The sequence below is a fragment of the Helianthus annuus genome, chromosome 10 (assembly GCF_002127325.2).
Source record: "Helianthus annuus cultivar XRQ/B chromosome 10, HanXRQr2.0-SUNRISE, whole genome shotgun sequence".
NCBI classification, from domain to species: domain Eukaryota; kingdom Viridiplantae; phylum Streptophyta; class Magnoliopsida; order Asterales; family Asteraceae; genus Helianthus; species Helianthus annuus.
In genome coordinates, this window is record NC_035442.2 from 18,508,701 (window position 1) to 18,532,376 (window position 23,676).

A 23,676-nucleotide genomic window follows, 5' to 3' on the forward strand; every position below is an offset into this window, starting at 1 on the left:
CCGGCGACCTTCGAGAGATGCATGGTTGTGATTTTTCATGATATGATCAAGGATTCTATGGAGGTTTTGATGGATGACTTTTCAGAGTTTGGAGATTCCTTCGATCATTGTTTGGAAAATTTGAAGAAAATGCTGAAGAGGTGCGAAGAAACGAATCTTGTCCTAAACTAGGAAAAGTGCCACTTTATGGTAAGGGAAGGCATAGTTCTAGGACACAAGATTTCGCGTGCTGGTATGGAGGTCGATCCAGCCAAAGTTGATATTATTTCACGACTTCCACCACCCACCTCTGAGAGAGCGATTCGGAGCTTTCTTGGTCATGCAGGGTTCTACAGGTGATTCATCAAGGATTTTTCAAAAATCGCTAGGCCCATGACCCGTCTGTTGGAGAAAGACTCTCCGTTTATCTTTGGGGATGATTGCTTGAGAGCTTTTGACCTTCTCAAGCAAAACTTGATTGAGGCCCCTATTTTAGTCGCGCCTGACTGGATCTGCCATTTGAAATTATGTGCGACGTGAGCGATTTCACTATAGGGGCCGTTCTTGGACAGAAGAAAGAAAAGCACTTTCACCTGATCTATTATGCGAGCAAGACTCTTCACGATGCTCAGGAGAATTATACCACGACAGAAAAAGAGCTCTTGGTGGTTGTTTTCGCATTTGACAAATTTAGATCGTATTTGGTGCTTTCGAAAACAATTGTGTATACTGATCACGCGGCCATCAGATATCTTTTCAGCAAACAGGATGCTAAACCGCGTCTCATCAGATGGATCTTATTGCTGCAGGAGTTTGATATCGAAATTCAAGACAAAATGGGTGCATTGAATGTAGCTGCTGACCATTTATCTCCGTTGGAGCATGGAAACATCAAGGACACGCGTTGGGATTCAATCAATGACAATTTCCCACATGAGTCGTTGATGAGTGTTGAGATATGCGATGAGTCACCTTGGTTCGCCGACTTTGCGAACTATCTTGCTTGCGGGATTCTGATTAAGGGATTGACTCACCAACAAAAGAGGAACCCTTTCTTGTTTAGGGTTGGTGCTGATCAGGTGATTAGAAGATGCGTTTCGGGAAAGGAGGCGATTGACATTCTGCGCCACTGTCACGAGGGGCCTACTGGAGGCCACCATGGTGCCAATTTCACCGCTAAGAAGGTGCTTGATTCGGGGTTTTATTGGCCGACAATATTTCGTGATGCGCAGAAGTGGGTCAGTGCGTGCGATGCTTGCCAGAGGGCAGCAAACATATCAGCACGCGACGAAATGTCTCAGAATTGGATACAAGTTTGTGAAGTCTTTGATATCTGGGGGATAGACTTCATGGGACCATTCCCCCCTCACGAGGAAACAAATATATCCTGGTAGCGGTTGATTATGTATCGAAGTGGGCGGAAGCACAGGCTTTGCCCACCAATGATGCTAGGGTAGTCGTGAGATTTTTGAAAAGTTTGTTTGCCCGGTTTGGTGCACCGAAGGCACTTATCTGTGACAGAGAGACACACTTTTGCAATACTCAGCTCGAGAGAGCTTTGTCCCGTTATGGTGTGCATCACCGTTTATCCACGCCCTATCATCCACAGACAAGTGGGCAAGTGGAGGTCACGAACCAAGGGTTGAAAAGGATCCTTGAGCGGTCGGTAGGTGCAAACCGTAAGGATTGGTCAGACAAACTGGATGAAGCGCTTTGGGCTTTCCGTACGGCTTACAAGACGCCTATTGGGACTACTCCCATTTGGCTTGTTTACGGAAAGGCGTGTCATTTACCTGTGGAGTTGGAGCACAAAGCGATATGGGCTCTAAAAACTGCAAATCTGGATCTAAAAACCGGAGGTGAAGCCGGTTCCTTCAGATTCATGAGTTAGAGGAGCTATGACAACACGCTTATGAGAACTCCGTGTTATACAAGGAGCGCACCAAGAGATTGCATGATAAACGCTTGAAGGACCATAAACAATTCCAAGCGGGAGATCTTGTTTTACTCTACAACTCGAGGTTGCGTTGATTTTCGGGAAAAATTCATTCGCGTTGGACGGGTCCGTACACAGTAAAGGAGGTATTTCCATATGGGACTGTCGCAATTGAGAACGCGGACGACGTAATTTTCAAGGCAAATGGTCATCGCTTGAAGCTTTACGTTGGAGGGCCGATCGAGTTGGCGGTGGAGGTTATCGAGCTCCACACCCCGCATACAACTTAAGTGTGGGGAGGAGAGTCTACGCTACTGACTCGAGGATCAAAAATGTAGCAAGAGCGTCTTTGGCACTTTAGGGGTAATAGTGTCCGTATTTTTGTTTTTGTCGTTTTTATGTGTTTTTAGCGTGTTTGGTAGATTTCGTAGGTTTGTACAGTTTTTAAACGTGTCGAGCGAAGGGTCTATGGTGGAATATTGTTAAAATAGTTTGCGGATGGTAAAAATGGTGGAAAACGGCCGAAAAAGCTGCTGGATATGGTTTCTGCAGCAAACAGACACATCTGCAGATTTGGCACAACCGTGCCACAGACCGCACGACCTTGCGGTTGTGAGCCAGCAGCTCGAGTTGCACCCCCAGTGCATTACCGAGGTCATCGTGCCAGAATCGGTCAATGTCGGAGACGCACGACCGTGCGTCGGGTCGCACGATCGTGCGACAGGCCAAGGGCAGTTCGGTCATTTGTGCTATATGAAAACCCTTATCTGCAGCCTCCATTCTCATTCACGAAAACCTAACTGCACCAGCCGTTCCAGACAGAGTTTTCCCCAATATCGCACCATTTTTCGCACGGTTTCTCAGATCCTTTTGCACGGTATGTTTTTTCTCTTCGATTTTCTGTTTCATCCTTGTTCTAGGGTAGATTTGTCCGATTTCTTCAAGGCTTTTTAGGGTTCCCTTCATAAATACAATCGAAACCCTAGCCCTTGTAAGAATCATATGATTCGTGAACAACCGGTCGATTTTCTAACCCCCATTTGCCAAAAATTTATCGATTTTCGGAAAAATCTGGATGTGCTGATTCGGGGGTTGAAATTCTGCAAAAAATCGATTCGCACGGTCGTTCCCTTTTGGCACGGTCCGTGCGTTTACAACTGTTCACGATGAATCGAGGCGGTCTCGGTGATGCACAGGGGTGCCATTGATTGCATGCCGTGCGGTTATGACAAACGCCGACCATCATCGCTGATCCTCGGTGACGCACGACCGTGCATCTGGTCGCACGCCCGTGCGAATCGCCCAGATCAGTAGGACAATAGCTCCATAACTGTGTGCTAAGCTGTTCCGAATGATATTTTTTCTGCTTCTCCTGTTCGAATTGTAATCCCTCATGCAGATGAACCATCCTTTTCTCCAATTCAATGAAAACGACGCGCGAGAAAGTCTTTGCATTCCGAAACTTAATGCACTATGGTAAAGGTAGAATCCGTTCGTCATCCCTAGATGGTTGGATTGGGATGTTATGACTGAACTAAATCAACGCGACCGGCTCGAAAACATGTTAACAATTCTGCTTGCGCGGTTGGTTAACATTGACCGGCCGATCTATCTAGAGCTTACGCTAGAGTTCTTCGCTACCTACTCGTATGACAAGCCCAGAGTGAGTAAAGTTCCAAACTTCCACTATAAGAAACGGATAAATTCCAGGTTAGGCGGCCGTTGGCACAGTTGGACTGTGGGAAGGTTAGGTCGAAGACTCGGTATCTACACCGATGATGAAATGGACTCCGAGTTCTTTACTGATCAGTTCACCTTCCCCAACGAAGACGAGCGGGGTGAGTTTTGGGGGCGAGTTGCAGTTGGCGGGCCGTATGATCCTCGGATGTCCAAGGCTTCAAGATTACGAGACCCTTTGCACAGAGTTATGCACCACATCTTTAGCCATACCATAGCTGGGCGCATGGACAGTTTGGGAAACTGACCAACACCGAATATTATATTTCTTTATGCGCTCGCGGAGGGGGTCCACATCAACCTCGTCGCGCGGATGGCGGAATACTTTGTGCATAGTTCGGGAAGAACCAACAGCAGTCAAATACATGGTGGTCAATATGTGACCCAAATCGCCTACAACATGGGCATAATGACTGACGAGGTGGTTCAGGGTCTTACTTTGGTTACCGAGGGTATGTATGCTGACATCCGCTCTTTGAAAGCCATAGGGATTATAGCAGAGACCGACCACGGGGATCGGTTGAAAGGGTTGGAAAACGAGGTCTGGGACCCGTTGCCTCCACTCCCAGGGAATGGTGAGGATGAGATTATGCATGAAGAGGACGAGGAGCAGCATGAGTAGCATGAGGAGCCGCCACACACACCACCACACTCACCACAGTAGCATCACTCCACGCAGTACCAGCACTGGCCTCCAGGCATCCCTTCATACCCAGAGTTAAAGCGTGTTTATTAATTGCACGTTAAAGAACAATCTTAGGTGGTTAAAGTGTGTTTATCGTTTTAGCTTTCCGAATGATTATCATGTTAGGATTCCCGAAAGGGATACTAATTGTCTTGAAAATGGAAAATTAACCAAATGTTTCAAGTGACAAAACCGACTTAGCTCATATACTTTGGTGTGTAAAAAGCAAGGCTATATACTTATTTTCTTATTTGGAGTCTATTATGTTTTTCTACGTATTTGTTTATGCTTATTTTAGTTTTTAGAAAAATCACTCACTTATCTTCCTACCGGTAGTTTAATGACAAAGGTCTAGTATTATTTCTCGGCCCACATCCTTGGATCGACACTTGGTTCTTACCGATACTTTACTACATATATGACGGGGAACACATGCCCTTTCGTGTGTGTTTTATTGTTGAAGTATAAATCATTTTATAAATTTAAAACCGAATCGTGTGTTATATTCTTTGTAAAAACATGTATATACGCCCACACGTCACTCTCCTTGATGATTGAGCCTTTCTCTTTAATGTGATCGCCATTTGTTCCAAAAATGCCCAATCTTCTTGCTCGTATTTGGTACCGAATGTACCATTCGTGATAGACACTAAGTCATGAGCATCCTCGGAATTCAACCCTTCATGAAATGCATTCAATAATTCCCACAACTCGATCCCATGATGAGGGCAATTCTTGATCATTAAATTGAACCGTTCAAAAGCTTCATCGAACATTTCACCTTGTTGTTGTTGGAAGCTTCTTCGTGCATCGTTGGTCTTTTGAGCCATGAAAAATTCCTCTAGAAATCTTTGTTGCATCTCCGCCCATGTATAAATTGAAGCTGATGGTAAAGTGTAAAACCATCTCTTCGCTCCATCTTCCAACGAAAACTGAAATAGTACTAACTTGACCTCATCCGACGAAAACCCTTGCCCACCTGTATTGCATATCGAATCATATGCCTCGAAATGAAAATAAGGTTCCTCCGTTGCTAATCCCTTATACTTCGGTAAACGTTAGAGAGAATTGGTTCTAACTTCGAAAGTCCTCCCTTGATTGGTTTGAGGAATGACTACTGGTGAAGGACTGTTAGTAATTACCGGCCTAAAATGTGCTTCAATACCCCTCACAGCATCTCGGTTACGTCTTCGTGGCACATCCAATTGAACTCTTGGATGTGGTGGACCCATTGGTCTTTGAACCGGTCTTTGAGGCACGAATTGTTGAGGCGGTGGTTGATACATTTGCCCCACTTGTTGTTGTTGAGGTACTTGTCTTTGAATATGTGGCCCTTGTGGTGGCAATTGTTGTGGAACAATCTGTTGTTGTATAACTTGTTGTTGAGGAGGTCTACTAAAACCTTGCATCCCTTGGCCTTGCACGTAAGTGTAGTCCCCTTGATCTCCATTACCCCCATAAACATACCCTTCTTCTTCATAACCCGCAAACTCTTCCTCATAACCACATCAAACCCATCTTTTCTAGCTCCCATAGTTTGCAAAAATTGAGGTTGTTGATATTGCAAATCCGGTTGCAATGGTTGTTGGAATGAAGGGGTAGTATGGATTATGGATGAATTTGGTTGAAATGGATGTCGTGGTGGTATTGTTGAGAAGATGATGATTGGCCGGATGTTGGGAAGAAAGATGAAAAGGGTGGAACGGTTGATGAAGGGTTATAGCTAAAGGAATGGTCGGTTTCGGTACTTGTGGGTAAAGTGGTGTTGGTTGGTTTAAACTCATGTGCTGGTGTAGGAATGGTAGTAGAACTTGGTGGAGGTGTGGATGGTGTTGTTTGACCTGTAGTGGGTGGTGGTGGTAGATCCATTGTATTACTTGGTGTAACTGGTGTTGTTGGTGTGGTAGGTGAACCAATGACTTTGATTTCACGTAATAGAACTTGGTTTCTTCGCAAAGTTTGCTCAATTTCCGGATCAAATGCTAGTGGTGATTGACGGGTGGTCCGTAGGACAACCCTTAAACGATCTAAATATGTGCACATCTCATGCTTTATTCGGTTAATTGTGGGAATTTGGTAACTACGGTGCGTTGGTATTTGCAGGTGTTAAAGTGCATAAAAGTGGGATAATATGAAGTTTGGATGGAGGCTAAATGATCGTGGAAACAAGAAGTGCAAATTCCACTTGTAATGAAGAAAACGAGAAAAAAACATAACATACAGCACCGTAACCTACGGCTCCCTGCCGTAGGTTACAACCCCCATCAAATGCCAAAATGACAACCGTAAAACAGGGGCCAATGGCCGTAAAGTTCACTGCTCGCCGTAACCTACGGCAGGTGGCCGTAGGTTACGGCCCCATGTTGATTTGTTGACCCATTGCCAGCCGTAACCTACGGCTGGGAGCCGTAGGTTACGGCGCCGACTGAACTCAACTTGTAACGTCCGCATTTAAAGGCCTTTTTATGGGAAATTAAGGTGTCTAATCATGTCTTCTTCGGTTACAACCTGCTAGAACGAGTTGGGAAGTATAATAGAAGCACTTGGGAGTGAAGAACATTATCTTGGAACTATCTAATCATCTAGCCTTCATTAAGTTTTTGTTGGTGATCCTTGTGAACAATATTTTCTTCTACTTTTTGCATTATGTTTGTTGAAGCCATGTGTGGCTAAAAACTTTATGGTCATCCTAGGTGGAAGGTTTGTGAAACTATTGTGCTTATTTTATATTTCTAGAATGATGAATTAACTTATGTTTTGTTTATCATGGTGTGTTCTTGTTTGGTTGTAAATTGTTGATGTTTACAATTATTCTTCTTTGAAACCATACGTTCTTGGTGCCGTTGGCAATCGAGATATTATGGGTAAAATTAGGATTGGGTAAGGGTCAATTGGTCATCGGGTAACAACCTCACGTTCAAGGAATCTGAGTACTTAGTTCCCTTTTATCACAACAAATAATTTCACATGAACTATGTCTATGTAGTTCTTTCTAGTAAATGATAGCATAATTGTTGAAGCAAACTGGAAATTTAGGATGGTCATTCGTCTCCAAATTGTTTACAAACTCAATTTTCATTTCGCAAATTAATTAGTATTCTTAGTTTTAAAAACCAATCCAATCAAACCAACTCTTGAACTTTATTTTCATTGCAATTAGTGTAATTTTAGTTAACTTGGATAAACCTTCAAATAACACATATTCCACAAACTCCCTGTGTTCGATACCCACTTGCCACTATCTATTTAGTAGTAATTGGATTAAATTTGATTGTGACCACGACATCACGTCAAATTTTGGCGCCGTTGCCGGGGGGTAGTGCGCAACGTGTGTTATTTTTGTTCTTTTCTTAAGTTTGTTATTTTCTGGTTTACGCGGGGTGTGTTAGTGTGCAGGTATTTACAGGTGCATGCGTACTAGGAGCTCTCACAAGCTTTCACCACTAGTGTTTGATCCAGAAATCGAGCGAACTAAACGCCGCTACCTCAAAAGACCATTTACCGTTACCCTTCATTGACCAAATAATTGAAAAACTTTCCGGTCAAAAATATTATTGTTTTTTGGATGGGTATTCGGGATATAACCAAATTGCTATTCACCCGGACGACCAACACAAAACCACGTTTACATGTCCATATGGTACATTCGCTTTTCGGCGGATGCCATTTGGACTATGTAACGCCCCCGCCACGTTCCAAAGATGTATGATGAGTATATTTTCGGACATGGTCGGGGAATCTCTTGAAGTGTTTATGGATGATTTTTCCATTTTTGGCCCAAGTTTTGACTCTTGTCTTGATGAATTAGAGAAAGTTTTAAAAAGGTGTGTTGAGACAAACTTGGTGCTAAGTTGGGAAAAGAGCCATTTTATGGTTCAAGAGGGTATTGTGTTGGGGCATGTCATTTCGGACCGGGGAATGGAGGTAGACAAAGCAAAGATTCGGGTAATTTCATCTGTACCCCCACCAAAGAATGTTAAGGGGGTGAGATCTTTTTTGGGACATGCGGGGTTTTATCGAAGGTTTATTAAAGGCTTTAGTGTAATTACAAAACCTTTATGTAACTTGTTATTAAAAGATGTTCCATTTGATTTTACTGATGAATGTTTGCAAGCGTTTCATGTGTTGAAGGAACAGTTGGTGAAGGCTCCTATTTTGCAACCACCGGATTGGTCAAAGCCGTTTGAAATTATGTGTGACGCTAGCGATACAACTATTGGAGCGGTTTTGGGTCAAAGGGTCGATAAGAAACTGGTGGTGATTTATTACGCAAGCAAAACTTTGTCCGAGGCGCAACTGAATTACACCACAACCGAAAAAGAATTATTAGCGGTGGTGTATGCCTTGGACAAGTTTAGATCTTATCTTTGGGGGAGCAAGGTGATAGTGTATTCGGATCATAGTGCGGTTCGATACCTAATGGAAAAGAAGGACGCAAAGCCCCGGTTGATCCGTTGGGTGCTTTTGTTACAAGAATTTGATCTTGAAATTCGGGACAAAAAGGGGTGTGAAAATGTTGTTGCGGATCATTTGTCCCGGATCCATTGGAAGGTGTTGAAAACCCAAGTGAAATGAATGAACGGTTCCCTGATGAGCAATTGTTAGCCGTGTCTACGTTTGTTGCACCTTGGTATGCCCACTATGTAAACTATTTGGCCAAGGGTGCAATTCCGAATCATTGGACGAAGAAGAGACGGCAACAATTTATTAGTCAAGTGAAGCAATATATATGGGATGAACCAGACTTGTTCAAAATCGGGCCCGATCAAGTGATACGAAGATGTGTTCCCGAAACTGAAGTTTTAGAGATTTTAACCCATGCTCATTCATCGGCATGTAGAGGGCATTTTAGTGGGAACAAGACGGGTTATCGGGTGTTATCTAGTGGGTTTTATTGGCCCACGATTTTTAAGGACTCTTGCGAGTATGCCTGGAATTGCATCAATTGTCAAAGAGTGGGAAGCATTTTGAAACGGGATGAAATGCCGCTACAACCGATCTTGGTACGGGAGGTATTTGATGTGTGGGGAATAGACTTCATGGGTCCTTTCCCAAACTCAAATGGGTTTTTGTACATATTAGTTGCGGTTGACTATGTTTCGAAATGGATTGAAGCTATCGCTACAAGGACCAATGATCACTCCGTTGTATGTAAGTTTGTGCAATCCAATATTTTTGCTCGATTCGGTGTACCTCGGGTGATAATAAGCGATGGTGGTTCACATTTCAAAAATTTCAATTTCGGGAAGTTATTAAAGAGATACAATGTGAATCATCGTGTTGCTACACCGTATCAGCAGCAAACGAGTGGTCAAGTGGAAGTATCTAACCGGCAAATTAAAGAAATACTAATGATGACAGTGAGAACAGACCGGAAAGATTGGTCAAGCAAGCTTGATGATGCGTTGTGGGCTTATCGCACGGCCTACAAAACTCCACTTGATACAACTCCTTATCGAATGGTGTATGGAAAAGGGTGTCATTTGCCTATGGAGTTGGCACACCGGGCATATTGGGCAATTAAAACAGTGAACGCAAACTATGATGAAGCGGGTCGGGCGAGAAAGCTTCAATTGAATGAAATTGAGGAAATAAGGGATCAAGCTTATGAGTGTGCATCCGCATATAAAGACAAACTGAAAAAAGTTCATGATGCGAAGATAAGGAATAAGAACTTTGAAGTGGGTCAAAAAGTGTGGTTGTACAATTCAAGATTGAAGATGTTCGCGGGGAAACTCAAAAGCAAGTGGATGGGTCCTTACGTCGTCCGACGAGTGGGAAGATTCGGTGATGTTGATATTCAAGACGAACAAACAAATAAGCAACAAACGGTGAACGGGCATCGGCTCAAACCGTACTTGGAAGGTAACGATATCAACAATCTCGAGCTCGACAAAGTGGGGTACATTCTACGCCCGGTGGATGACGAAGAAACGTGAAAGAGGCCCAGGTTTGGTAGTTGTAAATATTTAGTTTAGTTTATTTCGCTTTGAATAAGTTCCGTTTAAACCGGTGTTCGAAACAAGTGGGGGGAAATTTTTAAGGATTTCCCGAACATAGTGTTGAGGACAACACGGGTTTTTAACGGGGGGGGGGGGGGGGGGGGGGGGTAGGATAATAATTTTCATGATTTCATAAATTATAAAAACACATAAAAAAATTAAAAATTATAAAAGCTAAACAAAAATAAAAAAAAATAATTTTTGCCCAGGTACCGGCGTAGCCTACGGCTGGGAGCCGTAGGTTACGGCCCCATGTGTAAAAAAGGAACCTTACGGCTCGGAGGCTCTGTTTTACGGCGAAACCAAAAATCCCTAGATACCACCGTAACCTACGGCTGAGAGCCGTAGGTTACGGCACCGAGCAAAATGGTGGGGTTGTTTGGGGTATCACTTTTTGGCAGTTTAAAATAATAATAATAATAATAATAATAATAATAATAATAATAATAATAATAAAAAACCCGAAATTTATTCATGAATAATAATAAAACAATTAACAATAATTTCACTTCACCCTATCCACACATATTGTTCCTTTTTCCCCAACCACTCAATCATCTTCTTCACCCTTCTTCACATAAGAACCCTAGTTCTCCATACCTTCAAACCCTTGTATCTTCTTCAAATCTTGACCGTTTTTAGTGATTCTTGAGTCCATTTTGGGTGAAATTTCGGAAGGAATCCAGATTTACACTTGTATTTTGAAGATTTCTTTGTTTGGGGGTCGGATTTGAGCATTAGGGGTGCCGAAATTTTGGGGTTTTTTGTGGGTTTTTGTGTGAACTTCAAGTGTTTGTGATTCTCATCTTCTACAACACTAAGGTATGCATTTTCTTGTTATTCTTTTATGTACTTTGAGGTTTGTAAGTTTCGATCTGTGTTTTTGCTTACATACATTTGCTAGTACATAATAGATGTAGGAATTTGTGAACTAATGCATGTATGGGTATAAATGTGTTGATGTCTAGTGAAAATTTTTTGGAAAAATTCTGATTTATAGGGACATCATGCCGAAATTTTGTTTGAAAGAATGAAATTTTTGGTTTTTGCACATTTATATCCATAACATGAAGCAAGTGTGGGGAAGATTGGGTAAAAATACTAACTTGAATTGTTTGTGTGGGTTTGAATGTGTGTAGGCATGGTGACGAAAAAGGGGTAAGAAATTGCAAGTTCTTCTAATGCACCTCAAGGGGATGATGCGCAACAAAAGAGGAGGAGATTGACCCGGGTTGGTGACCCGGACTCGGAGGAGGATGCACCTCCAAGGGGTCCGAAGCCGGATTGGACATCCGGTTCATTGTTAGACCAACCCGCGGAATGGAGAGAGGACCTATTTCATGAACAAATGAACGATTTGAAACAAAGAGGTGAAGCATTTATTTGTGAAAAGGAGATTCGGGAGGTTGATTTCGGGCCATTCGGGATCACAGCCAAGTTTAACGCATTGGGTTGGGGGGCGGCCATGAAGTGTTATGATGGTGAGGTAAAGAAGATGTATGACAAGCAGATTCAAGAATGGGTGGCATCACTTGAATGTCCCCAGTTTAAGGCCCCAAGCAAGATGAGACTTATTGGACGGTGTAATGGAGTGAAAGTAGAAATGTCTTATGACTCTTTGCGCCGGATAGCAAAGTTTGATGACGGGCCAGCCAATGAGTACATTTACCCGAGTCTCAAAGACCTCTATCACGAGCCCAATCAGCATCCGTAATGGCAAAATATGCTCGATTACCTCTTTCTTCCGGGCACGACACATGGGAAGTTATATCGACGCAATTTAAGAATGGAAGCAAAGTTGTTGTTGACGTTGTGCATGTACAATGTTGTTCCAAGGCGGGGTGACAAGATGGAAGTGAGGCACCAAGAGGTACCGATCTTATATATGTTGATGCATGGTTCTCCCAAGGTCCCATTTCGATTCCTAGTATTGAATAACATCTGGTTGAGCAAGAATAGTGGAGAAAGAAAGATTATACCTCATTGCCGGTTGATTACGGCATTGCTTAAAAAATATGGGGCGATTAAAGGAGATGAAAAAGGTTCTTACAAGAGGTTTAGACCATTCGACCTTAAGAATCTTAGGCCAGGTTGGATTTACAAGGAGTCGGAGAGGTATCACAAGTTGAAAACAGATGGGAGGAGATGGAGAGCGTTGAAGGTGGATGCGAGACCGTTTTGACCGGGAGAAGCCGATGAGCCCCAAACAACGGATGATGAAGTAAGTGGAGATGATGACTACCGTGAAGACACATTCATGGTAGATGCTCAGATAGGGGGTGCCGGTCAGGCGGGAGTTCAAGGAGCTGGTGTACAATCGGGTTATGTGGGGAGTGCATTTGATTATGCACAACAGGCTTATGATCCATACTGGGCCCATTCGGGGGATATGGGCCAAATCATTGAACAAAGGCGGCCACCCACTTTCGGTGAATGGAGTGAACCAAACCAGATGCTATTTGATCAACAAACTTTCATGGGTGCTAGTGTGGAAAGGGCTATCAAGAGAAGCTATGATAGAAATGAGCAATGGAACCGTGCTCATAGGTATGCCCATGAAGAGGAAATAAACAACCGCTATTTAGATGATCGCCAGAGACGCATGCATGACCAATGGCATGCGGGTTAACCAGTTGTAGGAGATCCGCCCGTTGTGGACTACACCACTCTGCCACCGAATGTAGGTCCCCTTGAGTCTATGGATCGTCACAGAATCGTCTATCTAACCTAGAGTGCGGAATCCTCTAGATCAGATTGTAGCAGAAAACGTGTAGGAAACAGCAAATCACTTTCAACCGGGTTTCTATTGATTATCAAACAAACGTATTACAATCAATCAAACCCTAACCCTAATTTTCGTCCAAGCCTAATTGCTCTCACGAAATTGCTCTCTCAAACACTGTTTTGGCTGATTAACTGATTAACTGATCAACCTAAACCCTAAAGCCTAACCTTGTTTATATAACACAAGGTTTACAAGTTGGACTAGGGTTTCCTACATGGGCAAGGCCCAATTCGTTTCCCTACATCCAACTGGGTTTAGTTTAGCCCAAACACTATTAACTCACTAATACAAAGCTAAACCCGCTAACCGTTTATCGTTTAAACTAATTACAAGATATCCAAAGACCAAATCTAAGCTGTTGTCACAAATATGCACCAACAAACTCCCCCTTGACAATAGCTTCATAAAAACTTTGTCTTGAGTCAAAACTTTGTCTTCGGTCTTCTTGCAATCTTCAAGTAGACTTGCACTGTCTTTGGTCTTTGGATAGCTTCAGCTTCAATAGCTTCTGTCAGCAACAGACTCCCCCTAAGCTGATGCATCCAATCACCAAATCTTCAACACGTTAGCGTTTGAGTAAACTCCAGTTTAGCATTTTCACAGCAATCTTCAAACTCTTCAATCTTGTCTGCAATATAGAAAGGAGGTTCTACCATGCAGCCAATGAAACTCTCATCTTCACACTTCACAGCAACGTCTCAGCAACATACCGCTTCAATCTGTATACTATAAAACAAACATCTCGAGAAACCATAAGAATTTTTCAACATAAGTTAAATAAATTATTATTTTTCAAGAGATTAGTTAAACTGTATCACAGATTAAGCCTTTTCAATTTCATCACCAACACGCAAAACTTTTTGTTCAACACACAAGAACCTGCCTGATTGAAAATTTTGAGCTCACTTACTAACACCATCTCCCCCTATTGGTAACAATTCCTCCAAGAATAACAGTTTTCCGTACGTTAAGAATTTTAAACAGAAAATGACACTATTTTTGTATTTTTATATTTTCTGAAAGCAAATAAATACAAAAGCAATAAACACTCTATTTTTGTGAGAATCACTGGTAAGAAGATCATATCAGCACAAGCAAACTGTTTCACACAATCATATAATTCTTTATTTAATTTTTCGTGAAAAGCAGTTCAAGACGATTACCAGTATGTTTGTCCACTTAAACAAAATGCATGAACATTTCAAGTACCATTACCATATGATACGTTAAGGTAATTTTATTTTCTGAAATACGAGCGTGTCCCACAACAGGATATACCCCCACGATCAAGGTATGCACAAAGATTCATCGTAGTAGGTGAGTATACTGATATCATCCTTCAAGATATCCTGTCTGTGTCTAGTTCTGCATTTAACCTGTTTTATCATGTTTTGATTTCGTAACCATGAACACCCAATTAAATATAAATCAAATCCTGGAAATATAAACAGCACACTCTATCATGCAAGTATCTTCCCTACCACATATTTCACAAGTCCAATCCAGAGTTCTGAAATCTTAACTGGGAATAGGTTGAGAAGAGAAAAGAATAGATCTTTAGGAGAGATGGTATAATATACAGATCAAATGAGATTTTCTCAGTTTGATATAGGTTTCTTGGGTTTCTTTTGGGCACTAGAGGGCCTCTTTCGGGTGTATTAGATCTATAGCGCGACAACGTACAGCTAGGTCAGCATGTATCTGGATGCAGCAGAAGCTGTCGTTGCCTAGCACCTCCAGGTCAGCATATATTTGGATGCAGCAGAGGAGGTACACGACTTTTTTCAGAGAAGATTTCAGAATCAGATCAAAATTGTGTGTATCGGGAAACATACAGACATTCAAATAGAAATGAGCTAATTCCAAGTGACTTTCGTTCCTGAGGTCATGTACAATTTTAGTTCTAACAGACAGACAGCCAAGATATCCCTAGATGAAATAACAGTATAAAGACCCAAAACTTCAGATTTTGGCAATCTATCAACGCAAGAATTAAGGTCATTAAACCATACACCACTGATGTGTTCCCCACTCATATTCAGTTCATTTAAGTTTATATCACATTGGTAAGTTGATTATTTCATGCTTTTTGCCTACTGGTACATCATATGATGAAGCTGCTATCACACTTAAGCAATTTAGGTTCAAGTTCAGTGTGACAGTCTAACTTGCTGATGTACTATCATTTCTCCTTTTTCACACAGTGATAACTCATTTTGGATTTTCTATTTTTTTATGTTTTTGATTTTTCAATTTTTTTGTGTTTTTGATTTTTTAAGAAAAGCAGTAAACTATTTACAAAAAAAAAATTCTTATGGAAAACCAGTTATTCAGGATTCCTCATCCCGTTGAGTTCGACTAAGTGTTCAAAGCGAGCCCTGTCAAATGCTTTAGTATAAAGATCTGCCAGGTTATCCTCTGTGTCGACTCGATGAAGTTCAATCAGTCGCTTTTCAGCACAATCCCGTATAAAATGATGACGTATGTCAATATGTTTTGTGCGACTGTGGTTCACGGGATTATTAGTTATTGAAATAGTGGCATTATTGTCTATCATAATAGGAGTACGAGTGAAATCCAAACCGTAATCGCGCATCTGCTGTTGTATCCAGAGAACCTGAGAGCAGCAGCTTCCAGCAGCAATATATTCAGCTTCACACGTAGAGGTAGACACACAGGATTGCTTCTTGCATTGCCAAGACACGATCCTGCCTCCTAAGAACTGACAACCACCTGTTGTAGACTTCCTGTTCGATTTGCATCCTCCAAAGTCTGAGTCAGTGTAAGCAACAAACGTCAAATCACTATCAGCTGGATACCACAACCCAAGTTTAGGTTTCCCCTTCAAGTAACGAATAATTCGCTTCACTGCTTTCATGTGTGACTCTTTAGGATTCGCCTGATATCTGGCACACAAGCATACGGCAAACATGATGTCGGGTCTTGAAGCAGTCAAGTACATTAGAGAACCAATCATTGCCCTGTATTGAGTAGGATCAACATCTTCAGTGCTTTCATGATCTGGGCCAAGATTGTGATTTTCACATATGGGTGTGTTGGAAGTAGTGCAATCATTCATTTTGAACCGACTCAAGATGTCATACACATACTTTGTTTGATGAATAAACATCCCATCCGCCTTCTGTTCAACTTGTAATCCCAGAAAGTAAGACAGCTCACCCATAGCACTCATTTCGAACTTGCTCTTCATCACCCGCTCGAACTCTTTACACATGCTTTCATCTGATGACCCAAAGATGATGTCATCCACGTACACCTGTACCAGCAGAAATTCTTCCTTCTTCCTCTTGATGAACAGTGTACTGTCAATCTGACCTCTTTCAAAACCATTCTTTATCAGATGTGTAGACAGTGTCTCGTACCATGCCCTGGGAGCTTGATGTAACCCATATAAAGCCTTATCAAGTTTGTACACTCGATCTGGATAATCTGGATCAACGAACCCATCTGGTTGTGAGACATACACCATTTCTTGGACTTTCCCGTAAAGAAACGCACTCTTCACGTCTAGTTGGAAAACTTTGAAGCCCTTGAAAGAAGCAAAAGCTAGAAACAAACGAATTGCCTCCAACCTCGCCACTGGTGCAAACACCTCATTGTAATCTATCCCTTCTTGCTGATTGAAACCTTTGACCACCAATCGAGCCTTGTTTCGCGTGACTATACCTCTTTCATCCTTCTTGCACCTAAATACCCATTTGGTGCCAATCTCTCTTTCACCTTTAGGAAGATCAACCAACTCCCAAACCTTCAACTTAGCAAACTGGGCCAATTCCTCTTGCATAGCTTCAACCCATGAATTGTCTTTAAGAGCCATATGAATGTTCTTCGGCTCCTCTTGGGAAATAAAGCAACTATACAAGCACTCATTCACTATCCCAGTTTTCTCAATCGACACAAATAAACCTGTATTCGCTGCTATGCTTCTTCTCGTTTGAACACCTGCAGCAGGATCTCCCAGTATCATGTCAACTGGATGATCTCTATTTGCTCGTGTAGTAGCAACAGCATCTACTTCCAAATTGTCACCCAGGTTTGAGCCAACCTCCCCCTGAATATGCTGATCCGCAAACGGATTAATGAAATCCTCCCCCTGATTGGGTTCGGGTTCATCGTCACTTGAATCAGTATCAGCAGCATCTTGAGAAGGTCCCGGAGCATCTGTTGTATCAACATTTGATCTAGGCATGAACTCGCCTTCATCATCACCAATCACTGTTTGAATCAGCTGAGACTCATCTGCATTGGAAAACTCAGGAATATTAAATGATTTAAAGACACTTTCATAATCATATAATATAGCTGGTCCACTCGTTGACTGTTGAGGTTTGTATGAAGTGATTTCAACATTAAACACAACCTCAATTTTACCAGTTTTTAGATTAAAAACCCTTTTATTCGGTGCGCCAGGTACGTAACCTAGAAAGTAGCCCTCGTCAGCCACCTCACCGAATTTTTGTTTATCTTTATTTCGCACAATGGTGCAGGGTAATCCAAATGGTTCAAAGCCTTCTAAGTTTGGTTTCTTGTTAAACATTAATTCTCCCTATTTCTGCAGCAAACAATTCTGAACCGAGCAATCAAGAGCCTAATGCTCTGATACCAATTGTAGGTCCCCTTGAGTCTATGGATCGTCACAGAATCGTTTATCTAACCTAGAGTGCGGAATCCTCTAGATCAGATTGTAGCAGAAAAGTGTAGAAACAGAAATCAGCAATCACTTTCAAACCGGGTTTTCTATTGATTATCAATCTCACGAATTACAATCAATCCAAAACCCTAACAACCCTAAATTTCGTCCAAGACCTAGTCCCTCACGAAATTGCTCTCTCAAACACTGTTTTGGCTGATTAACCTAAACCCTAATGTCTAACCTTGTTTATATAACACAAGGTTCACAACTGGGCTAGGTTAAAGACTCCTGGGCTGCGAATTGGACAGGCCCAATTCGCCCCCATCACCCAATTCCTTGGGTTTAGTAAGCCCAAACATTACAACTAACTATTACAAAGCTAAACCCGCTAACTGTTTATCGTTTAACTAATTACAAGATATCCAAAGACCAAATCTAAGCTGTTGTCACAAACATGCACCAACAAACTCCCCCTTGACAATAGCTTCATAAAAACTTTGTCTTGAGTCAAAACTTTGTCTTCAGTCTTCTTGCAATCTTCAAGTAGTCTTGCACTGTCTTTGGTCTTTGGATAGCTTCAGCTTCAATAGCTTCTGTCAGCAACAGACTCCCCCTTGACCCAAATGGGTTTAGTTTAGCCCAAACTCTATAATCTCACTATTACTAAGCTAAACCCGCTAACCGTTTATCGTTTAAACTAATTACAAGATATCCAAAGACCAAATCTAAGCTGTTGTCACAAATATGCACCAACACCGAATGATGGTAGTGTGTCATACTCCACCCCACCATTGCATCACTCTCAGTGGGTGGATCCACATGCTATGAGTTACCAACAGGCGAATCCAAGTGGTGATCAAGGAAGCAGCAGTAGCGGTGGAGCCTTTGGTTTTGGTGAATGGACTGATATGATGACATCCATCTTCGGACCTCCACAGCCGAAATACTACTAGCCAGGTCGTATCTTGCTCCTTTGTACATGCGTTTTGTTTGTTTGTTTATTTAGTATGTTTATGTTTTGGTTGGGAGGTTGGGTGGTGTTTGTGTTAATATGTTTGTTGGATTGTGAGAGTTGGTGGTGTCTTTAATAATAAAATGTTAAAAAAAATATAAAAAGAAATTTGGGGTTTGAGAGTATAAGCAGATGTTGGTGTTTTTGGTTAAAGCGATCTTTTCCTCAAAACCATACATTGGGACAATGTATCCCAAGTGTGGGGATGGGGGAAATTTTTGAGAAATTAAAAATCTTTTGTAAATCCAAGCGAAAAGTGTAAAAATTTGAAAATTTGATATTGTGCCATTTGACACACCGACACCCGTTCTTAGTCTTTTCTTGGTGAGAATTGAGCCACATATGAGTGTTATTTCTTTGTTTGAGTGGCGGTGTTGTGTTGTGTGTTAATAGAACTTGTGTGTAAATTCTTGTTAAATCCTAGAGTTAGTATGCTTTTGAAAATGATAGGGGACTCTTAGGAAGCCTCGTCTAGTTGTGTGAGAGTGTGGGATTGGTGGGTTGGACCTCATACTTTACATATATGAGCTTGGTATTGTGAGGGGTGGGGGTTTGGTCCTTAGAAAGCCATGTTTGAGCCTTATACCATTCGGTTGTGATCAAAACCTACTTCCTAAAAAATTTTTACCTTTTGAGATGACCCGGTTTAGGAGATTTAGTATGGAGTATTGATGTTCTTGTATATATGGTTGAGTTGATGTGTTCTCTAAAAAAAAAGAGAGAGAAAGAGAAAAATATGAGAAAAATACAAAAAGAAGTGTTTCGTTGTAATAGTAGTTTAGAAGCTTACAATGTTTTGTATATAGTTGTTTGCTTTGTTTAGTAGTGGAAATAAAACCGGGTCAAATCAATTAGCTCTTTCATATGTATTCCACCATTTTCCTACCTTTGCACCTAGCCCTGTTTCAACCCGTAAGTTTCTTTGATTCATAAGCATGCTAAATATTTGTTAGGAGGAAACTTGATTTTCATACAAGCTTATTGCCGCACACACACACATATACGCATTGAGTGGATTAGCACAACATGCTAATTTTTCTTGTCACCGAGAGAATTTTGTGAGGGGGGCGTCTTGTGGTACGATTGAAGGTTAGTAAAAGGTCGGCACATTTTAGCTTGGTTTGCATGTTGATCGCTTGTGTTTGTGAATAATCTTTGAATAGGTTGCTTGGGATAAGCAACGAGTAAGTGTGGGGATGTGACGGGTGGTCCGTAGGACAACCCTTAAACGATCTAAATATGTGCACATCTCATGCTTTATTCGGTTAGTTGTGGGAATTCGGTAACTATGGTGCGTTGGTATTTGCAGGTGATAAAGTGCATAAAAGTGGGATAATATGAAGTTTGGATGGAGGCTAAATGATCGTGGAAACAAGAAGTGCAAATTCCACTTGTAATGAAGAAAACGAGAAAAAACATAACATACAGCGCCGTAACCTACGGCTCCCTGCCGTAGGTTACGACCCCCATCAAATGCCAAAATGACCACCGTAAAACATGGGCCAATGGCCGTAAAGTTCACTGCTCGCCGTAACCTACGGCAGGTGGCCGTAGGTTACGGCCCCATGTTGATTTGTTGACACATTGCCAGCCGTAACCTACGGCTGGGCCGTAACCTACGGCTGGGAGCTGTAACCTACGGCTGGGAGCCGTAGGTTACGGCGCCGACTGAACTCAACTTGTAACGTCCGCATTTAAAGGCCTTTTTATGGGAAATTAAGGTGTCTAATCATGTCTTCTTCGGTTACAACCTGCTAGAACGAGTTGGGAAGTATAATAGAGGCACTTGGGAGTGAAGAACATTATCTTGGAACTATCTAATCATCTAGCCTTCATTAAGTTTTTGTTGGTGATCCTTGTGAACAATATTTTCTTCTACTTTTTTCATTATGTTTTTTGAAGCCATGTGTGGCTAAAAACTTTATGGTCATCCTAGGTGGAAGGTTTGTGAAACTATTGTGCTTATTTTATATTTCTAGAATGATGAATTAACTTATGTTTTGTTTATCATGGTGTGTTCTTGTTTGGTTGTAAATTGTTGATGTTTACAATTATTCTTCTTTGAAACCATACGTTCTTGGTGCCGTTGGCAATCGAGATATCATGGGTAAAATTAGGATTGGGTAAGGGTCAATTGGTCATCGGGTAACAACCTCACGTTCAAGGAATCTGAGTACTTAGTTCCCTTTTATCACAACAAATAATTTCATATGAACTATGTCTATGTAGTTCTTTCTAGTAAATGATAGCACAATTGTTGAAGCAAACCGGAAATTTAGGATGGTCATTCGTCTCCAAATTGTTACAAACTCAATTTTCATTTCGCAAATTAATTAGTATTCTTAGTTTTAAAAACCAATCCAATCAAACCAACTGTTGAACTTTATTTTCATTGCAATTAGTGTAATTTTAGTTAACTTGGATAAACCTTCAAATAACACATATTGCACAAACTCCCTCTTTTCGATATCCACTTGCCACTATCTATTTAGTAGTAATTGGATTAAATTTGATTGTGACCACGACATCACGTCAGTGATAATTTGTGAGAGCCTCTTGTATGCATGCACCTGTCAATACCTTCACACTGAACATAACCAGCGTAAACCCGAAAAAAAAATAACAAACTAAACTACAAAATATAACACACCTTGCGCACTACTCCCCGGAAACGGCGCCAAAATTTTGACGCGAAGTCGAAGTCTCACTCAAATTTAATCCAAATACTACTAAATAGTTAGCGGGAAATGGGTATCGAACACAGAAAGTTTGTGGAATATGCGTTATCTAAATAGCTTTTATAAAAGACTAAATTTAACTGAGTTGCAAGAAATGTAAAATCAAAGTTTTGGTTGAATGGTTTTAAGTAGCTAAATTAAACTAAACTAGATTGCAAATCAAATATTGGGTTTTGTAAACAGATTAAGGAAGAGTGATCATCCTAGGTTTCAGGTTTTAATCAACACTAGTGTTTATGCCCCACTAGAAAGAACCACATAGACATGGCTCGTGTTTGATTACTTGTTTGTGATAAAAGGGAACTAAGTACTCGGATTACAAGAATGCGAGGTTGTTACCCGATGACCAATTGATTAATATCCAACCCTAATCCCTCCCATGATATCTCGATTGCCAACGACACCAAGAACGTATGGTTTAGACTAAAATCAAACATGAATCAACAATTTACAAACAAACATCCAAACACCATAACAACTAAACAAATATTGCAAGTTATTATTCTAGAAATTTAGGCAAAAACATAATATCAAAAGCAAACCTTACATCTAGGATGATCACCGACAAGTTTAGCCTCTCATAGCTTGGTGAATCATCTTAACAACAAGTTCAATTTTTATACGAATCGAAAAGACAAACCGAATGTTTAGAATTGTCCAAAAACCAAGAACACAAGCCAAAATCGCCCAAGGACTGCTCCAAAACCGAAAACAATGATTGGATACCCAAAAGTCTCATCAATGGCCTAATTAAACATGGGAGTTACACATTTATGCTAAGCCTACTGTAAGCTACCGTGGCTACCGTAGCTTACGGTAACTTTAAGATTCCTACGGTGCATCTCTACTGTATTACGGTAGAAGAATTTGAAGCTGGAGGCTACCATAGCTTATGGTAGCTACCGTAAGCTACGATAGAGGCTGGAACATTATGCTTTCTTTCTTCAATCAGCAACCATGCATTCCCAACTCAACCATCTTCCACCAAAGCTGCATTTTCACTCCCTTTAGACCTCGTACATACCTGAAACAATAATAACCGTAGTTATCTAATTCAAGACAATTACATGGATAAATGCGGGATTAAATGTCACACCCCAACCGATGGCGGAATCATCGGGGCATGGCACTGAGCGAAACAGATTGTCCAGAAGTTTCCAAAACAATTATCATTACTATTCAATTTAAATAATACGTCCCATACCATATCTCAAACAGTAAATAAATTATTACAGACAAAAATCCAGGCAAATATTCTGTTCCGACAACTCAGATTTAAATAAACAGCAATTGTTTATCTGCTTCTAGAGACCCATAATTTGACCACTACAGACAACTATTTATTGGGCTCTAGAGCTTTATTCTAGCCTCGCTTTCCTAGCAGATAAGCATCTTAAACACCTGGCACATACGTTAAAATAAAGTCAATACATAAAATGTAAAGGTGAGCATACAAGTTTGATAATAGCATAATAGAGTTCAAAATAGTTTACGCATAACCAGCACGTACACAGAGGAAAACAAAGCATGTTAATTATCGACATGGATCTATCAATACCAATGACTGCGGGTTGACTGCCCGAGGCAGTTCGCAATACATGATTACCACCGTAATCCATGCAAGTAATTGTCCTTAACAACCCCCGTGTGAACGGGTGCTGAGTCCAAACTATAGTACTATCATCGTTAAGGCAGGTAGATAGCATTCCACGTGTAAACATAACAACGAGCATTCATTTAGTCACGTAATACATGCGATAACGGTTAGCGTATAAAGTATTGCGTAGTGTGTTCGATTGTGATTTAGAATAAGTAACGTATGTAACACCCAAAAGTGCGAAAGCAAAAAGGGTTCGAGTATACTCACAGCGGTTGATGGATTGAAGGGAGCGCTTGAGAGTAGGGTTAGCCTGAATAGTTTGATAGCATAACGATAAGCAACGCGTAAAACGGAAACAAGTGTTGGAGGGTCGGACAGCTGGTCGATCGGACGGTGGTCTGATCGGGCGGCTGACCGTTTGGTCGACCGTCCGTTTGGACAGCTGTCCGGTCGGTCGGTAGGCCGATCGGATGGCTGTTCGAGTGGATTGTTTCTTCCTTTGAGAATGAGGTGTTTGTGTATGATGGTTTGACCTTTTGAAGTTTTTG

At 41.3% G+C, this 23,676-nt stretch overlaps 1 non-coding gene across 1 annotated transcript; it reads left to right on the forward strand.

Annotated features, from left to right (window-relative positions):
* The first annotated feature begins 5,051 nt into the window (after positions 1-5,051).
* On the forward strand, positions 5,052-5,157 carry LOC118483608. Its single transcript, XR_004870895.1, has one exon. It is a non-coding gene; the product is annotated as a small nucleolar RNA R71 (small nucleolar RNA).
* Positions 5,158-23,676: the final 18,519 nt, after the last annotated feature.